The sequence below is a fragment of the Dromaius novaehollandiae genome, chromosome 2 (assembly GCF_036370855.1).
Source record: "Dromaius novaehollandiae isolate bDroNov1 chromosome 2, bDroNov1.hap1, whole genome shotgun sequence".
In the NCBI taxonomy this organism is placed as follows: domain Eukaryota; kingdom Metazoa; phylum Chordata; class Aves; order Casuariiformes; family Dromaiidae; genus Dromaius; species Dromaius novaehollandiae.
In genome coordinates this window covers 117755226-117777257 of record NC_088099.1, presented here as the reverse complement: position 1 = coordinate 117777257, position 22032 = coordinate 117755226, and the positions used below count along the sequence as shown (strand labels likewise).

At 39.1% G+C, this 22032-nt stretch overlaps 1 long non-coding RNA gene across 1 annotated transcript; it reads right to left on the bottom strand.

Annotated features, from left to right (window-relative positions):
• Positions 1-1226: 1226 nt before the first annotated feature.
• Positions 1227-20861, bottom strand: LOC135327346 (uncharacterized). The gene is made up of 3 exons (XR_010387460.1): positions 20799-20861; positions 15356-15474; positions 1227-1949 (listed from the first exon to the last, which is right to left on the bottom strand). It is a non-coding gene; the product is annotated as an uncharacterized LOC135327346 (long non-coding RNA).
• Between the last annotated feature and the right edge of the window lie 1171 nt (positions 20862-22032).

Here is a 22032-nt window from a genome sequence, read left to right as displayed (position 1 = left end):
GAAATGGAGATTTCACAGTCTTGCTAAGCATTTTATTCTTGAGCTTAAATATCCTTAATGTGTGGAAGTTTTATCAATGCCTGAATTGAATTTCCATGGCTACAAATTAAATTCATGATCAGAGCATGCTCCTCCTAATAAGCAGGAATGCTTTATGTACTTGAAGACTGTTATAATCTCCACCCAAGTCTTCTCCTCCATAAAATAACCAAAGTTATTCCATCTTTCCACTGAAGTCACATTTTCTAGATCTCCAGGCTCTCTCCTCAGGCTCTTTTCTGCAGATCCATGGAACCAAATGGGACTGTGATGGCAGCCTGCTATGAATGCCAACAATTATTTGTCATATCACAAAAATGTGTCTAAAATCCCTGTGGAAATAATATCTGGCCCAGCTGATTCTTGCCCATAAGGGATAAATATGGAAGTCTGCATAGAGTAGTATGTAAAGAGCAAGTAAAGGAGGAATGGGATCTAGGAAGCCTGTATTTGGATGGCTTTCCATTTTGGGGGGGGCTTCAAGTTCTGCCAGCTCCAGCTATTGGCCCTACCAAGTAGATTGTCAGGATCCGAGGCTGTTCTCAATACGGTACAAGACTCTCAGAGGGTATGAAACGGGGGAAACAACCTAGACAGAGCCAGAATGCACAAATACAAAGTTCTGATGGCTGAAAATTATATCCTTTTAAATTTTCAGAACACTGGAGTACCTATGGTGACAACATCAATCCTTTGAATTAGTGCACTTCTATAAGAAATAAAAATGTGTTTCAGCTATTACTCAAGATCCTAATTTTTGGAATCTTAGGCATTTAGAATTCATACATACATTCATCACTTTGATTTTGCTTCTTGAGTTATGAATGTACACTTATGTACAGATAACTTACCCTTTATCTTTAGTTGAAAGCTCTGTTTAACAAATTATGACAAAACTAATATTTTTTCTTGAAATAGATCTACTTTGTACAACATCTCACTTTATTACTGGCATGCTTTTTTCTAGGATGTGATTATCTGACATTTTTGTAGATCTTTCAGCAGGAGTGCTTTTATACACTTAAGTCAAAAAATTGTGCGAAGAAGAATTATTGCTTTCCTGCACTGAGAGCTGTTATCCTATTTATTTCGAAAGAATCCTTATCATTATTTCATGTGTTCAAAAATGCAAGCAAAGCTAGAGAAAATGATTGTCAGTATTTTTCGGAAGACTCAGAGAAACTGTAGAAAGGTGAAATGAAAATAGGCAGTTGGGTTTTTTATCATAAGTAGTTTTTATGGTACCATTACACTTGAGCAGATCTTTGTCATTTTGTACCACATGTACTCAATATTTAAAATAAGCGGAGGGTGACAAAACATGTCTTTTTATGCACACCTCAACGGCCTGAGCAAAGCATCCCACTCATTTCACAAGTTCTAGCCATCTTCCTTCCTAGAGCTGGGGAGAAGAAGAGGGATGGAGCCCTATGATCCACTTTGCTACTTCACAGCATTTTTCAGTCGTAGCCACCCTGGGATTTACACTGGTCATCTCAAAAGATCTAATGCCAGTTCAGCCCTTCCAGGTCTATTCTTTCAGTGTCAATTGCTATTCAGCCACCAGCCAGGTCTGATGCAAAGCAAAGCACCACTATTTCATAGAAAACCTTTCTTAAAAGCACATACTACCAGTTAGTTCCACTTCATCAGCTGGGAGATAACAGCAGGTAAAACTTCATGTTTACCCAGTCCAGATGATCTCGTTCTTTACAGCTTTGTTCCTTTTTGTCTTAGCTCTTTGAAGAAGTTCAAAACAGCTTGTGGTTCCTCCCCAGACACGTAGTATTCAGACTCTTGTTAGCTTCATTCTTTCATCATTTGGAGATTTTCATTAATTACTCTCCTTCGCTTCTACTTTCTGAAAGAAGTATCCTTTGGGTTACCCACAGCCTCAGTAGCTGACTGATCTGCAAAGATATGTTTATAAAATTAATACAATAGTGTAATCCTTATTTCCATACCACAAATCAGACCTCAGTAAGGTATTTTTTGAATAATCCATTATTCCAGTGCACTGGGACTATCATAATAATATTTTCTGTTTCAGGAGAACAGTTCTTTACATGGTTCCTCATTAATGGGTGATTTTCAGCTACCCCTGCTCAATTGCTTTGAATCATAGATGGTTCAGAGGGGATGCAGAGAGGGTTGCTGTTTCTTTCAGTAGAACACTGTTTTGTACCTAGATCTGTTTTCAGAGCTGTACCACAGATTTGAGATTACAGGGCTGTTCAGTAAAATGAGAACATCCACACTGGGCAATGGTCAGAGCAGCTCTTGTATGGCTACTCCCTCCCTCTCCACCAACCATGTTATTATTTTCAAGTAGTTTTAAAACATCAGTTCTTTGTTAAGCACAAGCATGGCTAGAAAAATAAATGCATATGGGGTTTAAACTGCTAGGCAGGAAACATTAAATATTTATGCAAGCAGCAGTGGGCAAGTAGATGTAAATGACACTTTGCTAGCAGATGTGTTTGAAGGCTCTGTTGATTGCTGGTAGGATTTGCTTTGCTTTTTTGAGGAGAAGCTTAAGTCAGAAAGATGGAACATGGTAGGAGTGGGTTACTGAAATGAAAGCATGCTGTAAGGCTTGAAATAGTTGTAATTGTCAAGTATGGACTATGTCTTAAAAATCCCAATAAAGGTCTTAATTTATTTGCATTCAAGCCTTCTCAGACTTTACCAGCTCCACGTCCTGCTGCTAGCCCTCTCGGCTGAGGTACACTCGCTGGCAGTGCAAAGGAGAACAAGTTATTCTAGCCTTAAAGTGGGCTTAGCATACTCAGTTACCCGACCTAAACTGACAAGACAGGAGCTGGCGCCTGAGGAGAAGTAAGTGGAAAGCAAGGACAATAATGTCTTAAATCACATAGATCACATCACAAGAGCACATTTGACTACAGCCTAACTGAGGCTGGTAGCTGTCACCAGCTGGAAAGAATCAATATCCACTAATCCAAGAACAGGCCTGCAGGTCACAATTTACAGAGATAATCTCTTACTTTGCTACAAACTCATTCTGCAGTTCCAGCTAAATCACAATTTGAAGTACGGTAGGCTTCCCCAGTGCCATCACCAAAGTAGATGTGATCATATATGCTTCACAAAGGAGCATTCACGCTTCCTTCAACAAAGTTCATAGAACGTTTGACCATCTTCCAAAGACAAATATCATAAAAAAGACAGATTTCAATACTTGTGGTAGAAGACTTTATTCAAGCAAGAGAGAAGATAGAATCCAGGCCTAAAGACGTAATAAACAAATTCATTTTGACACATTATGTACTATTTTTAGTTTTGCTCTTTACCATATTCAAAACAAGTTAAGTAAATCATCTGTTCTCAAAATGGTAGAACCTATGAATATGATTTTTAGGGTTAGATCTGGCTATGTGACAAAGGGATCTAAAAAACAAACTGTTTTTTAAGTGAGTAAATATGACAGTGCAAAATTCTTTTGCAGTCCAAAGCAACTGCAGAAAAACAGCTACCAGGTTAACTAATTAAGGAAGTTGGACCTGACCAAATATCTTTCCTCATTTCTTCTCAGCAAGTTCCTCACTTTTTCTCAACAATTCAAACAGACGGTTTATGAAATCAGTGGCATGGCATTTCACACTATTGTGTGAAACAACACTACAGTGTTGACTGTTTTCACTTCATGATGTGTTTCTAGGAAGGGAGCAGCCAAAACAAAACACAGAGAACTAAGGAAGGACTGCTGTCTTTTCAGGTTAGTCCCACAGACTTCAGTAAATCTGTATGGCGATCAGAGGTCATTACAGGACCTACAGATGGACCTGAACTAGTCTGGCTGGCAAGTGTCATGAGCACTGGGTAGCATGGTTTCCTTAGGCTGAGGCTGGCATGCCCATTACTTCACCTTGCCACCATCTAGACATGCCCACCGAGGGTAGCCTGAACTCCTACAAAAACTAGTGTCAAACTGAAGGTTAATGAAAAATGGACCTCTCTCTACAGTCCTTTAGTCAGAAAGGGGAAAAATTAATAGCAGGTGGCTGCAATAAGGGAAACAGAAACGCAGCTATCCTCAAAAAAAAGCATTTTAGATAGAGGCAGTGATGACTGGAGCAGATTCCCTTTGGGCAGTCAAAGCTGTAACAAAGTGTAGCTTTTTTGCATAACCATTTATCTCAGCCTTAGGGCTATAGAAAAATTCAAGTGTACACACTGAAATTTAGTCTCTTCGTGTTCTAAAATTCTTGACAAAAAGGAGAATATACTATATAAGCTCTAAAAAGAGATTGGAGGTACAAATGCCAAATGGATAGATAGTTGCAAAATGACGTATTTGCACTTGGCAGTATCTGGCTGAATACACATCTATGCACCTAAATGACTGTTCATGTGCTCAGGTTGAACAATGTTCCTAACAGGCTGCAATTAGCCATTTTGACATCTGTATAACCTTAGGAGATGGCGTTCTTTATAAGTGGGAGCTGTATCTTACTGTTCTGTTCTTCATCCTTCTCTTGTCATTTTATCTGGGGTTAGGTCATATGAAGACATCTTCCGCCTAAGTCAATGGCAGCACTAAGAAAATAAACCCTGAATGTAATTACAAACAATGTAAAACAACAGTACGGCAACCTTTCTTATAGAAAGTGATTGTGTCTAGAAATAGTTTCTCAAATCATTTGCAGTAATCACTTATATGTACCAACAAGGAATAGCAGGCACTCTACCTTTCTCACAGAAAGCAAGAGTAGGTTGGATGAGCTTCATTTTTCAAAAAAGATAAAAAGTCATGGAGGCTTTGTGAAGAAATTGATTTTTGCCTTGTGAAGTTAAATGATGAAAGTCTGTGGACTGACACACTGGAATAAAATGGCTGCCACTGTAGGCAACTGGCTATTGCAGAACGTATCAAATCTGTATAACGTAAGTCATGTTAGGTGAGAGCAAAAGTCTACCCCAGTATCTTAATTTTATAAATGGTTAATCATTGTTGGTTAGGGAAAGTATATAAAAACTAAAGGAAGGATTAAATGTTTCACCCTCTGATATGCTCCTATCTTCTGGCAATCAGAGCTTTAGGGACTTCCTGAAACCCAGTTTGTGTCTGGACCATCTTACTTAATAGACATTTTCAGATAATTATTCACAGCAAAGGTATTTTTCCTTGGTGGTAATAACTAATTCATCCATCACCGTATATACATAGTTTGGGTTATTTTTGCCAGGTGCATTACTTCATAACTGTCAGCTTGGATTTTAATCTTCCATTTCTTCAGCCAGTTGTTTGGTAATGCAGGATCCTCATGAGTTTACCTGTGGAAATCTCTCTTTTGCCTAAACCTGTGAGATTACTAGTGACCAGGAAGCTACAAGCACAAAGCTCTTTCAAGCTAAAAGAGCTTTTGAAATAAAATGTTTCTATAAAACAAGTTAGCTGTGTGAGTAAAACAGATGTTAGAGACAGTACAAATGGTAAGCTGCAATTCCTAGGCAGCAGTATACAAAATTTGAATTTTTCATCGTTTGCCTGCAGGCTAAAAAATGAGACTGATGAATTATACAGTTTCAAAACCTATTGTGTTCTTGATAGTTTTAGGAACATGGATTTTTCTTGAGATCTTAAGTTCAGCATGTAACAGAGACCATGTATAGTTGACTGGCTCACTATTTTGGAGCTACTTTGGAAAAGTGGTGCTATGTAAAACAAAAATACTTAAGAAGCAGGATTAGCATCAGGAGCTTTAGGGCTATTAGAAGCTTTTTGAAAAATCAGCCTATAGAAACTATTGGATTTGAGAGCTTTGAAAAATGTTATGCTAAAATGGCATCTTTATGTTACTAGCGAAAGAAGAATATGAGGCATAGTTCTAAATTTTGCTACTTATGCTTTTGAAACAAGACAAGCCTAAAAACAGGATGTTATTGAATATTAAACACTTGGAAATAATGAACAAACCATTCTGATCCCTTTGATACATAACTTTAGATAAGAAGAAACCTCTGTATTTGGTCTTTTTTCAGGTAGCAATATGAGCTGAATTTCCTCTACACTGGAGAATAGATGTATATCATTGTCATTAAATAGTCTCTGACTAAAATTTTGGTACTGGACAACATTTTTTTAAATCTTTTTCCACATAATCTTCATTGGGATGAACCAATATTTCTCATAAAGCCATGCATTTACATCATTACTATTAAAAAAATATTGAAAACAATTTGTATTAAGCTGGGAACAAAAGCATTGCCATACAAAATGAAAGTTATGATCTGTATTTCCCAGGATCTCATTAAATATTAGGAGACACTTGGAAAAAAAGCAGAAAAGTGAAGGGAGGAAAATATAAGCAATAACTAGTATACAGAGAATTCGGAGCAGCAAGATGTTTTTGCAGGAAAATACAAACACTAAAGAGAACTGGAGCAAAGTGTCTCCAGACATAATCAGAAGGATGGAGAGCAAAAAGGAGTAATAGAATAAGGCAAAAGAGCTAAAGGAAGCAGAAGCAGCTTTGGCCGGATACAGATGTAGCTACACCTATGCTGCCTTGCAAGAAAGGACCAAGTCCTTGGGACCAGTTCTCATCACACCCAGGCTGTCTATGAGCAAACCTCTGCACTGGAGAGCAGTGAAGCTGTGACTTCATGCAGTTTCCTAACACATACCTGAAAGATTTTCACTTAGAGCCCACGCAAGTCAGAAACCACCTGCTCCTGTGTGGTCTTCTGCCATCCTATACGGACAACTGTCTTGCATGCTAAGGATTGACCAATAGATATCAAGCAGGCAAGTCATTGCCAGAGTTTGTCCAGGAGACATGGTGTGCCACACACAGGCACCACATCTGCCTGCCAGGAGGGACGCGCAGTTAACTCAGGGAGGATCTCCAGGCACTAGCCTGCTCCCTGGCTCAGAAAGGTGGACATCAACTCACTTCTCTTGCAGTGCACCTTATTTCACAGATATACCCAGGGATTTGAAGGATGTTGCTGGTGAAGAAAAGTGTTAGTTGTGCTGAGAAAAGCTATCAGCATCTGCCCCTCCAGGGGCAGAGCAAGAGCCACATTTTTAATCCCTACCCCAATCACTGAAGAGCTACTTGACAAAGTAGTGCAACTAGAATGAATTATAAGTGATTAACTGGTCACCAAAGAGAGTGAGTGAAGGGTTCACTAACTAACGTAGGAAACTGGCCCTATCTAACAGGCTGTATAGATACATTTTAAAATAAGGGTTTTCCGCTCATGTTAAAGACTTCTCACAGTACATCTTCAACACCCTAAAGAAACCCTTAGTGCAATTTTTGCATTTCGGCAGTGTGATGGGAGCCTATGTGTTTGTGTATGTTTAGATACTAAGAAAGAAGTCTTGATTTCAGCCAACAAACACTTGCCTTGTGTCCTCATGGGGTCTAGGCAGCCAAGATATCATGGTTTAAAGCTAAGATGCCCAGGTGCTACAATAGTTACTCTAGTTATATCGCCTCACCTCATTGCATGAGTCTTAATGCCATATAGTCTGAAATAGAGTCCCATAAAAAGTACAATTTCTCACACAGCATTTTGTAGAGAGGCCCATTTACCCAGCCTTTTGAAATACTGGCTACTGCAAGCACTAGTTGTTTCCGAACACTGACAAAAAGGGGAGAGTGGAAGAAAACCACAACACACAAACAGACTTGGCAGCTTTGTACAGGCATGAATGGCATTGTGTTGTAAGTCAAGACTGCAAGCTGCAACACTTGTAGAAATCTAGAAAAGAGGACTGGAGATGTTATCTGGGCTATTTCTCCACCCTGAGGATCAACTGTGGCTCCTGACAGATGTCCCTCCAACCTGCTATTAAAGGCAATCTGCAACAGAGATTCCAGCATTTCACCTGGAAATCTACTTCAATGCTCAAGTGCTTTCTTAAAAAATGTTCATCATCTTTAAGCAAAATCTCCATTGCTGCAACTTCATATTCCCTCTCTTATGAAAACAGCAGAAATGGAAAATAGTTTTTATCTTGCTCTTTATAGCTACTTTTTGCAGTTTTGACTTGTTAAGAGCAGGTGACCTGTGAGAAGATGGAAAAAGTGAGGATTGAAGGAAAGGAGAAATAGCAGCTTTCAATAACATCTATGTCTTTATCTGGTCAGTCTTACATCTGCATGATTCTATAGGGTTTTTTATATCCTTTTTAAATTCATATTGTTCATACCATTCTTAAATTCAACACCCATACAAGCCAGAGATCTGCTGTCGAAGCTGTGCCAATACGCTACAGGATGGAATTACTTCATATATCTGACAGGTAACACATTAGTTTACATATATCATACTGTGCTGTTTGCTTTTCCACAGCACCATGACTCGTGTTCAGCTTGTGAGTCATTGTAACCAACAGCCTTCTCTGCAATATTTCTATATAGCCATCATTCTCCATTCTGCATCTGTACATGACTATCCCTACCTATGTTTGCATATCTTCTTATTAAACTGCATTCTATTTTGTCTAAATCATCCCTCTAATCTGTAAAACAAAATTTAAATAAGATCTAATCATATCTTTAAAGACTTTGCAACCCTAAGGAGCTGCAGATTTAATAAGCTTACTCTTATGGAGTGCTCCTCCAAAGATAAACCTGCGCGGTCCTTCCAGATTTTCATCTTGTCTTCTCTATAGTCCTTCTCCTTTCAAAAAGTCCAGGTAGCAGAAAAACATCCCAAACTGACCATGTTGTATGAAAATTATATGTCTTCCCAAATTAAATATTCAAGCATGCTAGAACAACACTCATTGGTTCAGTTCCAAGAACAAATCTAAAACCAGAGATATCTAAGCAAAAACAGATTTTGTTCCATCCTCCAAACTACACATACAGAAAACAGTCTCTCCTGATGTGTTTCAGCCACCCAGTTGCTTGAAGCTAATGGGAAAGCAGTTATTTTCAAGCAGAATATGTGTTGATGTAGTAGTTGTTTGAAATTACAAGGGGAGAAAAAACTTCCATAATAAAAACATGTCATGGACTTTTTTTATTTGTATGACAATAGCTTTCAGGATGTAAAAGTAATCTTTCTCAGGCAGCTGTCATGCATTTTAGAGTAATGCTCTCCTTTAGTCTCAAAGAGTAGTGTAAGTACTGAAGATGCCCTCACTTTTAAATGGGAGGAAAAGAAAAGCTAATTATCTGTTCTGAACAAAGCATGGTCTACTTATCCCCTAATTCTCTATGAAAATGCCTTTTTTCCATTGGAAAATATTCAAGAGACAGATGGTCAAGGGTTTTTTTAACATTTAAAATGGCATCTAGGTGTTCAGAAGCAATGATACATCAACATTTGTCAGTAAATGGCCTGAGGCAGATCTCAGTAAGAAAGTAAGTAAACTTAACAGTTACAGAGGATGAAATAATATTTCAAACACTTCCAGGAATAACCATAATATTTTCTTATACGTACAAGAGGTGTACAGAAGGCAAAACTTGCACTGTAATTTTCCTATAATTTGTGTGACTTCCTTAACAGTGACGAATGAATACATTCTTCCTGGATCCCACTTCTGCTTTTTCTACATAGTTCAAAAGATGACTCATGTTTGTGTTATTCCTCTGCAATCCATTTTTCTGGTATTAATAACATCAGTAGAAAGAAGAAGTATGAGCTGAAACATTTGTTCCTCAGGCTGCAAGGAGAGGAGTCCTGCATTCAGTCCAAGAAAGAACACATACTCCCTTAGGTATGGATGGAGTACATCCAGAATGGATGATAAAGTCTTAAAAATAGTCTCCGAAAGTAGCCTGACCAGGGTTAGTTTATTTGAAGCCACTATTTAGTGATTTCTCTTTAATACAATCTGGCTCATCCCAAGGAATAAAATTGCCCTGCACGAATAGCTGGTCAATAACAGCAGTAGGACAGCCTGTTCACTTAGATGGCTTGTACATGTTGAGGGCAGCTAGGAGTAATCTGGAATCTAAAGATTAAAATATCTGGATATTTCTAATTAATACATGGGTAGCCACCAATGTGAATTATGTGTGAATATAATTTCTCTTCTCTCTCAGTTGAAGAATAGAAATCCTTTTCCTCTGGGATATTTATCTGTCCTTGCACTCTTATAGTATCATCAGGCCTTCTGGTGACAACAGTGATCACACTCAGAGCAGAAAACACCAGCACCACATCCTGGCAGGTTGTAGTGAAGAATACACCTTGGACTGACACTTTCAAGCAGGCAAGCACCTATGGGACGTCAAGGAAAGTCACTGACGTGTGCTGCTTCTTTGATCTCCCAGAAGTATCCAAAATGTATAATACTATCTTCAGGCTTAACTGTGAGCTAGTGTAACAGCAATATTAATTTGGGGAGCACCTATCTGCCCTTCCAGCACTTTGGCTATGCTGATGATTGCCACACTGCAAGTCATAAACGTATCTGATTTTTTAAAAAAGTAAAAGAAAAAGACACAGAGGGGATGAAAAATAAATACATATTAATAAGGCATAATTAAGGTTGTTGTTGGCTTAATGTATGCATTTTAAAGCCGCTTCTTTTTTACATAGCCAAGAAAAGCATACAGATAGTACTAGATGATTTTTCAATATTTTAAAGGTGTATATGGAAGACAAAACAGAGCAGCTGTAACTTTAAATCCTGATAATTTAAATGATGTTGCTCCATCATTTATTATAACTCATAAAAAATGTATTGTTGCCATAACAACTGCCTCATCACGTGTGAGACTGTCTGAAAAACTAAAGCCTTTTTTCTTAATCAGCCAGCTACATGGGCCCACATCTGACAATAACCCACCAATACATTCATGAGACCTTCTCTCTTTCTGGTAAAATGAACTTTAATGCCCACTATTCCTTTTTAACAATCATTACTATTTTAAAAACGATAATCAAAAGATTCTAATGCATTCTCTTTTCCCTCTGAGGCAATCAAAAATTTTGCCAGGGAATGCCTGCATTTCTTCAGATGGAATAGCATAAACGAATGCATTCAGTGTACACTCTCTTCACTGCCATTATTTTCCTGAGGCTCAGCACAATGGAATGCATTACCATTGTGTATCATTTGAATAACACTCAACATAAATCCCAGAAGGTGACAGGACTTGCAGATGATCTAGTGTGGCAGCCCCTGCATGCATGCAAGGATTCATTGAAGAGAATTGCATTTTAATGGCAGTAGAAGGTATGCCACCTGGCTCCACGTGATTAAAGGCTTACAGTAATGCAACCACACACCCCAGTCCTGAGGGCCTGAGACAGATGGCTGAGCACAGGACTGCTATTGAAGCTGTATTTTCCAGGCAGAGACATATGGTGCAGCTGGTCAGATGGAAACCAGGGTAGCACGTCCTCTGCACCCTGTGACAGACCACTCTGCTACAACATGTATGTGTGAGGGCTTGGCCACATGGAAGGCATAGGTGAGACAGGGAGCAGTGCCATCACGCCAGAATGAAGTCTGCTTAACACTGCTCTTGCCTGTCCAAAAGTCATCATAGCAACAGCACCTCCCAGTTCGTGTCCCAGACCTTGGCAGAAAATGGTTTCCCCACACTGGGGCACGCTGAGTTTGAAGCCTCCCCACTTGAAATAGCCCTCAGAGGGGTTTGAACCTGGAGTCCCATTCCCACGTAACCTAATCACCAAGTTAGTAGGTATTCGGAGGCATCATTCTGATCTGGAACAAAAATTTCAGCCTTGACAAAGCAGGTACTTAAGTTTCCCCCAACAGTCTTGGTTAGTTTCTTGATTCTGGTCTACCCGCTCCCTCTCTGCCACAGAAATTATGTTTCTGCTCCATTAATAGTAAGTGTAATAGATCCCTTCTTCACATATAGTTATTTTCTTCAAATTTTTCTCATTTTCAGTCATAAGTTCACTTAAGGGGCATTGAATGAGTAATCTAATTTTTCTCTACCATGTTTGCCTCATATCGAAGTACAGTTAAATTTGATTTTTGACTACAGAAACATGCTTTGAGATTTACAGGTCAAAGTGTTTGCATTAAATCCCATAGTTAAGTAGCTTTCTGTGCTTCTTTGCTTTGTGTTTCCTGAACGACCTTGTGTTCATACACTCATTGGTGGTAAGTGCCCAAACTAGCTTTATAAGTGGAAAGAGTGTTGTGTAGTATCCATTATACAGTTCAGGCTTCAGCAGAAATCCCATTTCATGCATTTATTTATGAAGACAGAACGGCCCACAAATCTATTTTTCCTTCAGCTGAAATGCTATTGTATTCTGCTACTACATCACTGTTTCCATACTTCTACAGACTATGCAAAATCTACCCCTAAAAAGGCAGAGAGCACAGAAGACAAGTACAGAGAATGAATGTGGTTCAGAGGCATGTACATCTGAGGTCAGAGGATGATGGATTAGAGAAAACATGAGTGTGATGCCTTCTGGCAATTCTTGTATTTCTTCTATTATTCTACAGAAATACACAAGCAATTGGTAAAGCACCAGTCTCTGGCATACAGCTGCCTTGCTGGTAGCTTCCACCCGTGGGTGAGGTGAGGGTTAGAAATGACTTTGGGTAAATTGTACAAAGAGGAAGAGAAAAAGAGGAAGATAGGATGAAACTATGATTGAATTCATCTCACAAGTTCAGGGAATGAAAGCATAAGGACTGAAGGTTAGCAAGAAGAATGCTAGTTTAAGCCACCAATAAATAGATCATTTCTCTCACAAATCACTGCTAGGAAACACATGCTGAGTCATGGGCACTATAGCCAATAATTTTAGGTTAGATGATAGTTTGATAATTGAAGTGCTATGTCTACCACCTTGTGAAAGGTCCGTCAAAACATTAATTTGTTTTTGGAAACATTCTTGGTTGTTAAAGAAATAAACAAAAAAGTCTAACCTAAAACCCAGCTCTTTGTCCAGTCAGTTTTGGATCACAAAGAATTAACTGTTTCTTTTCTTCGTATTTCTATTAGAATATTATATGTTAAATTCAGTACTTATGAGAGGAAAAATAATGGTGTTCACCCTCCCCCCACTCCAGGAAAAAATCCTCCCTAGAAACTTTTGATATTAATTTTCCATTGTCTTTTGTAAATGTACTTCAAATTCACACACAGGCATACTGTACTTGCATATTTAACTATGTTTTCCTATACAAAACCTGCTTTCTGTCTGACAGACTAAATCATCTGGCTAGTTGGAATGTCCCTTTTGGACACATTTCAAATCTTTATTATAATCCTTGATGAAACAGGGAAGTGAACAATCCTTGTATTTAATCAGGTTGAATTAAACTAATGTGCTTGCCTGGCAGATTTATCATTTTCTTATGGCTGATCATATGCAAGCAAAACAAAGTCTTATATAAGAGGTGGGGGCTATAATATCTTAACCGAAAAATAATATGTTCCTGCTACGTTCCTAAGAAAAACTTGGTATGTCCTGTTTCCTCACACTTGTATGAGGAATTGGCCAGGAGGGATCAAGGCAAACTTCAGGGCTGAGACTTGACAGTGAGGCAGAAAGACACAGGACAGTGCCAGTAATGGTCCTGCTCAGCAACAGAAGATAGTCGTTAGCCCTTTACCATTGTACTTATATAGTGCCAGAGGCTGACCCTTTTGGAATCACTGTAAAATATATATCCCAAAAAGATTTATTGTGCATACATATTTAGGGCTATACACACAAAAAAGATACTACTGTCCACTTAAATCCAGAGATGGTCAAAGACCCCTCCTCTTCACCAGGAGAAGAAACTTAGGATGGAGCTTGCTCTCACTGCCATGATCCTGTTTCTCTGCAGTCAGAAGACAAAGCCAGATTCCTCAGCTGCAAGAAGAACCAACAGGAGAGTTTTTCTCCTCTAGCCCCAAACTTCTTTCACACTGTCTAAACGTAAAGTTTGCCTTCACTCTAGGTTTGTCTCAGGGTTGTGCCAATGGTTGTGAAGGGTCCAACTGGACTCTTCTGCACTCTTTCTCTTTTCTTCCTTCTTCTACGTATCCCAGCAATGGCACCTGCACATGTAAAGCTACTCCCTCAGCAGATTCACAAAAGCCTTCACTTTAGGCAGTGTTTTCAGTTTAGTTTAACCTTCTCTGTAACAGTACTGGGAAGATGTTAGGGTCTAGGAAAAGGACTCTCTTCCAGTGCATGCTTACCACACTATGTGAGCCACATTTCAATAGCTGCCGCCTCATTCGTTCCTCAGCCACAGGTATGAATACATCAAACTGTGGTTTTCTGTGCAAATTCTGGAAACCAAAATTTCTGTTCTGAACTTCTGGAAAAGGCACAAAGATGCTGAAGAATGAGATTCAATACCAGTTTGGAGTTGACTGATAGCAGAAGAGTAGAAGGCATTTCCCAGTATAAGGTGACAGACAGTCCAGGAGAGTTGTGATCATGCATGAGCTTCACGGGGAGTAGCTAGCAACAAGCCAAGGATGAGGCTGATGGTGTAACAATAAAGAGAAACAAAGCTCAGGACATGAAAGGACATGGAAATCTCTATATCTGAGAAAAACTATTTTCCTTTTGCAATACTTTCTTTTTTTCTCTCTCTCCTGCCAATCAGATAAAGAGTGGGAGGCCTGTTGTCTGCAGGGGGAAGGCAATCACTGCATGCTCTATGCCGTTTCCAGAAGGAAAAATCTCTCTGCCACTACTTAATGAAAATCACAAGTCTGAGCCAATTACTGTAGAGTTTATACACACCGCACACTTGTTCCTTTATCCTACTCAGATAGAAAAGTAGTTTGAAATGAGATTCTACAACCTTGCTTTTCAGACCTCTTCCTATGCTTGTGTACCTTTAACAAAACAGAAGAATGAAAATGATTAAGGTTTCTACTTCCGAAATTCCAGTCATTCATACTCAGTCCAGTTACACAGTCACGTTAGCCCATATAATGCAGGTCCAAGGGCACAGATAAACTGTTTGCAGACATGCCTTTCACAGATGCTTCGAGTCACAGGCAGCTTGTTAAAAGGAGCAAGTAACACTGTCTTCTGCTGCAGACAGGAGGTGCTCCAGGTGCTGTCCTCCGGCAGTGAGCTCCAGCATCAAAGGGCTTCTGGTCCAGCAGAGTCCTTGCAAGCCTGATCAATAAATCAGCTGGATACTACCCTAGCAGGCACTATCTTTGTAAATGTTTCCTTCTGACTTTCTTCTCGCCTCGTGAAACACAGGTAGGAGAAATCTTTCATCCAAGAGCAAATCAAGACACAGATAACCAGTGAAAGCAAGGGTGAGAAAGCTGGGCAACAGGATTGTTAGAGTAACAAACTACCAGTGTAAGGGGCTGACATTCCCACAGTAAAAAACAATCAAGCTCTGGCTACTTACGTTCATTTTTCCTCCTCCTGCACACTCCTTTTAGAAATGATAATCCTCGATAACTGCTGCTGGATTCTCGCTTAGAAATAGAAAAGATGGGGCTCCAGGCACAGTGCAGGAAGGCAAGCCTGACAGAAACAGGAATAGTGAAATTAAATTCCATAGCGTATTCCTTTTCCTTTTGTGTAAATCTGGCCCTTCAGGGTAACAACAGTTTCAATGAGCATACATGGAAAAATTAGTTTTAGAGGACCAGTGCAAAAAAACCTTCCACTAACCAGGGCACATACTCCATTTCCAGTAGTTCGTTTGATTACTGAATGAAGCAGTTGCATAGAAAAACAAATCCTGGTTGTTCTTCATTCTCAAACTGTTTGATTACATCTGGTAAATATTGTGCCCTTAAGTCATTTAATAACTCAGCTTTTCCACTTTGAAATAATATTACTAGTGCATAAAAGGTAACCTGGAGGGCCTACTCTAATTACCAAATACATCCGATATAAAAATATTCAAAGTTATTTCCAAATGCTTAATAACCAAAGCTTCAATAATGTTATTTTACAAGGAGAGTTTAATTGCAGTGTATCCATCTAACTTCATTTATTTTCTGATTTTTTATGCTAGGCTACTACATTTGTAGATTTCTGGATTTTGTGGAAACAGGTGGCTGTTACACTAATTTCTGGTTGAGAGGACAGTATTAATAAACATATTGCAATTTGCAAGACACTAAGACTTGAATTCCACATTAAAATCAAGCCTAGCCTTACAAGACACTACTTATGGAAATGTGTTCATACATTCATATTAGTTACACACCCAGACATGCCTCAAACAGACAAATGAAAAATTGCAGCTGTCAGTTAAATATGCATCTTTTAGGCACATCTGGAGGCAGATGCAACATTGCAGGCTACCAGTTATTACAACAGAGTTTCTTGACTCTATAGTCATTGTAATTGTTGGTATAGTTGGTAGATAATTTGTAAATGTAATCATGGAATGGAAAAAGGTATGAATCAGAAGTTATTTGAAACTTTTCAGGATAAAAATCTCACTGTCTCACTGTCAATAGTTTTACACTGATTACTGGCAGAGCAACTATTCATTTAGAGTCACTAACCATATATACCATCACTTCATGTGCTGTTGATTTTTGTAATAACAATTCTAGCAAGCACAGCTGTACTTGTTCAGTTTATTTGCAAAAATGAAGTATTCAAATTCAATTATTTATATTTTAAAACACTGCCCTATAACTGTATACTGTAAAACAATGCTGTGTACTTTTATTTTATACAATAATATATCTTATGTATAGTATACCTTTGCAATGATTTGAAAAAAAACTTGGCATGTAAATTAATCACTCTTGGGGTATCTAGTGGGAGAATAATATCAAAGATAAGCAAAGTCTTCTGGAGCCTTCCCTTACATACTGTATTCATAAACTGAAGACAGTGCAAAGTTCAGCAAAGCCAGCAGAAAGGCTCCTGGAAGCTTTAAGAAGGGTTGATCAGGCCGTGACAGAAGTACTTCAGTCAAAATACATAAACAGAGCTTACCTCACTTCAAAATTAGTACATCACTGGTTTAAAAGATAAAACCCTTCTGTCTTATAAAAAAAAGTGCATCTATGTTGGAAATGTGATGTAAAAACCCTTAAAAGTAGACAAATCAAAATGGATTTTCACCAGCCTATTGCATTACACACCTGTAACCCAAGTCCCTTTGTTCCAATCAGATTTAAAGTGTCTATTCCAAATCACCAAGCCACTTTCCTGTTTAAATTGCTACAGCTTTACTTTTAGTATGGCAATAATACAAGTGGGTAGGGGGGTCCTTTTCTTTACAGGAAAGGAAATCTGCTATGGCTGAGACTTTCTAACAAAAAAGTGACCTTGGCAGAAAACAAGCACACACTATTTCAAAGTGAAAAGCAAATATTTGACAAAGTTCAAAGGAACTTAAACAGACCTCTCCAAATGGATAGCATGTGCAACCTGAACTCCAGCAGGACTCTGCTGGTAATGAATACATCTAGCCATTTCTTCGGGCCTCACGAGCAAGGCTGTCCTGGGGTGCAGCTGCTCGTCTCGAGCTGAGGTGTCACTTGGGGGAGAAATCTGATTTATAACCAGGAGTGAGCATCCTCAGACCGAACGGATATTTGTAACAAAGATAAAGTGGGCTTTAACATAGACACAAACACAGAACAGAACATTTCAACCTTACTTCTGTTATGATTTTTTAACAAAAAACATAATATGTGAGGACAGTGTGGTGCTTTCTGCTGACCTCCGCTGTACCAGTGCATGAAAGATCCAATCCCTCTTTGTTAATACATCATTAGACTGCACGTCCCTTGTTCTGTCTGGTTGCTGACCTTAAACTGCGCTATACAAACTACTTAATTCGTTTCCCATGGTTCCCTGATGACCTCATCAGCTGAGGCAGAATTAAGCTTTCATTTAAAAGAAAGAGAGAGAAACAAAAACAAAGGGAAAACTCTACATTTTCTGTCTCTGAAATGAACTTTCCTAATGTGATTTCATGTTGCTGAGCTTCCTAATCAAAGGACAGACTTTCCCTGAGATCTCTCTAGTGCCTATTCCGAGCACAGCAAGAGATGCTATGGGGAGGAAGGAAGTTCTCTAAATAAAAATGTACAGAGGCCCAGGGTGACCAGAATGCAATCTGAAATGGTCATATTTCCTTCTTCCCTGATACATCTTCTTATACAGTCAGTCCCCAAAGTAAGGGTAGAAAAGGAAGAGAATCTGCAGCCAGCTAGAGCTTCTTAGTGGAAATGCCCTCTAATTTTTCAGGCAAGATGGAAGCCAGAACCAGGGCTTTATGAGGCAGTCATCGTTAGGCAACACATTAAACTGCACCCCAGAGTCTTCATTGGTTTAAGATGTCACCAAGCGGAATCAAAAGCGAATAGGGGGATCAGGGTGAGTGGTACGATTCACTGGCTGTGCAGTTTCGGAGGAAATTCCAAGTGCTCATTCATACGTTTGAAGGTTGCTGCTGGCCCCAAAAGCATTTTGCCTTATGCTGGTGTTAGGTTGCACCTAGGAGAGTGAATGTCCAACTTCAGGTCAAATACAATCTGACCTGAGTGGTTCATTGTCTTCCAAACAAAGCCCTTTTCTTTTTTCTTCTTTTTACCCTGAAGAATTTCAGCATGACAGATATTGGCAGTGGAAAGAATGCTAAATAATGCACAAAGATAGGGATGGACGTGTCAGTTTTTCTTTTGATGCCCTTTTCCCCTGCAGCCTTTGAAACATATTTTATGCAGTTGCTTTGTAAGCCACACACATATATAAAGGCTAACCATGCACATTAGGCTCTGATGAATACACTATGCCAGCTCATATGCAAAGCAGCTGTAACCCTCAGGCCCTTGGCATATTCCCAGCCACAAAAGAGGTACTACCATGTCATGCAGCATGGTGTTGTTTCTGGGGATCCCCCTGAATTCAAGGCAGGGATGAAACTCAATGGAACAAAGGCAATTTATTATATACTGCTTTACATCAAAAGTACGAGCACAGACCAATATCCTCACTCTAACCTTGTGGGATTTTAACCATCTCCACCATAAATAACTGTTGCTATTGCTCTTTCCCTTCAAAAATATCTACAATCCTATCAATGATCTGAAAGTAGCAGTATAGTAAGACTATCTCAAAAAACTGATTCCATGCATACAACAAACACCCTTTATTTCCAACACATGGACATTTGTACTGCTTACTCAGAAAGAGCCAAATTGTGACTAAAAACAAACAGATGACCTCATTCAGGAAATCTTCTTTCTAGTCAAACTTCTTAGCATCCAACACTTTGACCAAGAAAATATCTTAACTTACTAAGCACCTGAGGTAACACTATTGTCAACATGGAACTAAAGGGACATATCTTGAAAATATTTACTCTAACACGGCGCAGATCATATTGAAATCATTGGAAAGACTTCCACAGTCTTTTCTGAGCTTGCATTAGTCCTCTAACCCCTCCAGCAATCACAGTCCATCATGTATTGGTTCCCCAACACTAAATGAAGAAATATTTGCTCATCAGAAAACTACTAGTGTGGGAAAAGCAAGAACAAAACAGTACTCTCAAAGCACAGCTTCTACTATAAATATGATATTAATATTTCACCACTAGGCTAAGACACCAGAGAAAACAGCATATTATAATCTTGACTGGTGACATAAGAAATCCATTAAAATCCTAATTAAAGTGCATTCTGCATAACAGCAAGCCTTGGCAGTATAACTCATCTACCAAACACTATGAAATGCATTTGAGATTTGGGAAGAACATGTGCTATTCTTTAAAAAAATTTATAATTTAGCTCAAGAGACAAGGAAGATTAATAGCACTTGACGTGCCCAACTTTTTAGGTTTGTCTCAAATTATACATTCATCATATAATCTGATCCTTACTAAAATTATTATTTATCTTGCAAAAATACCCAACAGCTATCAAGACTGGGGTCCCAGTATACTGGAACTGCACAGACATATGCAAGCCACATTTTTTTCCAGGAGTTAACACTTGTAGCAGCAAAATGCCCTCCACTATAATTGCTTTGGCATTAATAATTTATTATACTTAATGAGACTTCTAACATGCAGAAAATTAGATAAGTAGTTATGTCTTCAAAGGATCATTTCCTGCTAGGCAAAAGAGAGAAAGCAACAGACACAAGGCAGAGGAAGGAATAAAAGTGTGCAGCAAAGTGATCAGAATGATCATTCTGGCTTAGACAAACTGATTACAAATTCCTTTTCTTGTGAGCATGAATTAGTTTCCTCCAGCTACCCCTTACAAAGCCATTGTTGGTTATTTTAAGTATAATTGCTATACCTCAAATATTTTTTTCAAGTGTTGCACACCTCTCAATTAGCACTATTGTTATTCAGGGCTTTCTTAAGTTCTGTTTTTTGACAGGCTTTTTAAAGGCTGAAAACACTTAATTTCTTCTCAGGTTGCCTCTCAATCTAGAGTCTAACTTATGAACAGTACCCTCCTCCTCTCTCTTTAAACACCCTTCATTCATTTCTTTGTCCGCAGTAATTCCATTTCCTTTACATAAAATATTGGTATTTCTTTACACTATGACAGCCACTTCCCACAGCAGGAAAAATATGCTCCCTCTGCTCTTCCTATGCTTCTTCCCTGCCTTCTCATCTCACATGCACCAGACTCAAGCTAGAGTTAAAGGATCTTCACCAAAGATCCTTTACCCCAATTATCCCAAATGCCTTTCCTGGATAAGGTTCAGATTAAAATCTTAGATTCGGGAATGCTCAGAAAATTGCGCTTACCTGAACCAGCACATCTCAGTCACACATAATCAGAAAAGAAAAGAGTTATTTTACCCTTGTGAAAAAAGTTTATGAACAAGGAGAGATCAAAATGGCTTACCAAAGTCAACATCTGTTCCTAATTCTTGAGCCTCTGTGGTACAAATATGAGCATAAATTCTCTTCTGGCTGCAAAAGTCAATGCTCCTAAAGGCTGGCAAAGCGGCAAGCGCAAGAGCTGCCAAGCACTCTCGTGACTTCACAGCGCTCTTGCCCTGGAAAACAATAAACCAGAGACATTCAAACTATCAACAAAAGCATCTGAAGAAAGGCTAAAGCAGCCTATGCACTCATCATGTTATCTGGGTTTGGTTTTGGTCTCAGGTTAGAGTGAAGAAGACTCAATAAACAAGATAAAAGAAAAGAAAAATGGACAGATGCTAAAGCCTGGTTGAGGTCAGCAAAGCACAGAGGCCAGCATAAAGGCTAGGCCAGTGCAGCATTCCCAAGTCATTTTGCAAATACCCCAGGACACCTGAAATCATGAAGCAAGGAGGGGTTGGGAGGAAGGTTTAGCTCTGAGCAGCAAGGCTGCCAGATGATTAACATCTTGCACTTCACATGGGCATCACACCACAGCATGTCAGACAGGGCCTCTCCAAGCTTTGCCTGTCCAAAGCATATTTGCCTAACAAAAGTCTGATTTTTTTGCTACCTCCAGCTTTGTGCTGTGGCTGTCCTCTGCGCAAGCTGAGTATAAAAGGCTGTCACATTAACAATAGTAATGCAGGCTGTGAAAGTACACAGACTGGCTTTGGGCATCTGAACCTTTGTGTGGAGAAGCAAAGCATCTATGATGGACCAGCCTCTATGCTAGTTTTGAAAACAATAGGGCAAGGATTAACATCAGGAAGAAATAGTATAGTAGGATTAAATAAGGTGGATAGATACATGATTCAAGTGCATAAGTCTCAGATTTTTAGCCCTTTTCTATCCCCCAAGGATGTTGTTTTTCAGGGTCTGATCTGCTTTCTACTTTTCCACTCAGATATCACAGATCCAAGTCCCAGCTCTTCTTTATCCTGTGGGAACAGACTACATCAAAGGAGAAATGTGGCAGATCAGAATGGGTCTTAGCCCATTGCAGAGACTAAATATAGGCTCAGAACTGGCCACTTTCTTTCCTTAAGGGACCTTAGAGGAAGAGACTGTACCAAAGATTCGGCTATTTTGTATTGGCACCACACACCATCCCACACAGCACAGTCTAGAGCAGGTACAGAATTAGGGCAGACCTAACCAGTCACCAACTTTTGCTTTATCTGTGCCCAGCATAGAATCAGTGTTCCATCTTT